This window comes from Anneissia japonica, unplaced genomic scaffold (assembly GCF_011630105.1).
Source record: "Anneissia japonica isolate Jap-2015-1 unplaced genomic scaffold, ASM1163010v1 scaffold16662_len1167910_cov178, whole genome shotgun sequence".
Taxonomy (NCBI): Eukaryota; Metazoa; Echinodermata; class Crinoidea; order Comatulida; family Comatulidae; genus Anneissia; species Anneissia japonica.
In genome coordinates this window covers 835,047-837,019 of record NW_022732216.1, presented here as the reverse complement: position 1 = coordinate 837,019, position 1,973 = coordinate 835,047, and positions in this window count along the sequence as shown.

Sequence of the window (1,973 nt, the reverse complement as noted above, 5' to 3'; positions counted from 1 at the left end):
GACAGTATGCTAATTAAATAAAACATGTGTTAAGAATACACAGGGTGCAGTATGCTTATTCCTCCATGAATAAATAAAGTGCAAGAACACGAACAAAATTAAATTTTACGATGCAATATGAATAACAAGGAATGTGCGCCTGTTACGAGTTGACTGATATTGTGAAATACAATTAAATTGTTGGCCTAATTAAATTAAACATGTGCTATGAATACACAGGGACAATATGCTATGCATAATTTAGTAAACCTATTAAATGTATTTTTAAAATTAAGCCAGAGGAATACGTTGGATTTTCGAATAACAGACTGCTGGTATATAATTTAGTATTATTATTTAGTTAACTTTTGGTTTATTCATGGCAGGAGGACCATGTATGTAGGTATTCCCATCATATGGACAGATCTTCCAGGTAGTAAATACTCAATAGAGCAATAAGAATCAGGGGCATCAACTTTGGTTGGTTGGGTCAATATTAGAATAAGGTACTGTACTTTTTAATAGGTACTGTACGTTTCTACAGGTGTTAAAATCAGGCCCTACAACAGTCTCGGTCAGGGTGGTAGGACAATCGCCAGAAGAAATCTGAAATATTGATTAGATACTTATTAACTGATAGATATACATATTAATCAATTAAACTGACTGATCGATTTCCACTTTTTTCACGTCGGCTAGTGTACAACAATCATTTTTATAATATCATTTCTACTATATATTATAGGCCTATAAAATATATCAATCTCTCAAATAAGCATACAAGAATAAGCAAGGCTCAAACAATGAAAGAATAAATTTATCAAAAGTTGTATACAATTAACTAATTATGTACAATATATTGATTATATAACTGAAAATTAACTCTATAATACAATTTATGAAAGTTTGGTATACAACCTGGGAAAGCAAGATAACCACATAGTCGTTTATAATAATCAATATAACAAGAATAATATTTTTCAATTTTATAATCAATTTTATATAGCCAGAGTTAGTTCGACCTAGGAAAACCTTTGCTAAGGTACACTTTTTCCATCAAAAGGCTTCTTCTATGAATGGAATGACCTGTTCGAAGCACGAACCCCTGTAGGCCAAACCCAGTACCGTTACGGTTTTTAAATCGTACGGGAAATCCACATCACGATGCATCAAACGGATACAAACAGTATGGTCCTTAACTCACCTAACTCTGTTGAGAGGGTTATTCGAGTAGCTGAGTTGAGTAGAAAGTTAGTTTTAGTTTTTATTTTGCTTGTTTGTTGTTTTTGTTTTTTTTTTTTTTTGGTTAAAAAAGACCTGAATTCAATAGGCCTACTCGACACAGACCCGGCTATCGAACCCGGTCCCTGTAACAATCAGGGGCATCAACTTTGGTTGGTTGGGTCAATATTAGAATAAGGTACTGCACTTTTCAATAGGTACTGTACGTTTCTACAGGTGTTAAAATCAGGCCCTACAAGAGTCCCCGGTCACGGTGGTAGGACAAACGCCAGAAGAAATTAGCAATTTTGATTAATGTTTAACTACTATTATTTTTACGTTGGTTAATATTTATGAAATCCCAATGTGACAAATATAAATGGTTAATTGATATACTTAGTAGAAGTATGAATTATTTTTATAATAGAATAGTGTGTATTTTGAGCTACAAAATACAAATCTAATTAAAAAGAAGTCATGTTAATGCAATGATGATTATGTATATTTGGTCGGACCAATAAAAAATTAAAAAATCTTCCGATGCGCCTGACAAGGGTGTCGGAAGCGGTCCGGCTGGTCCGGTTTCGGCCAGACCAATAATTCACAAATCAATTTAATTTGTAAGTGTTTCGTCGATACTCAAATACTCAGGCTCACTCTTTGTTGATTTATAATAATAATGACGTTTATTTCAAACGACGTTCGAAAACTGCAAACAAATAATAAGAAAGACAATATTAACTCACATCAATCGGGAAATACTATAAGGTTAA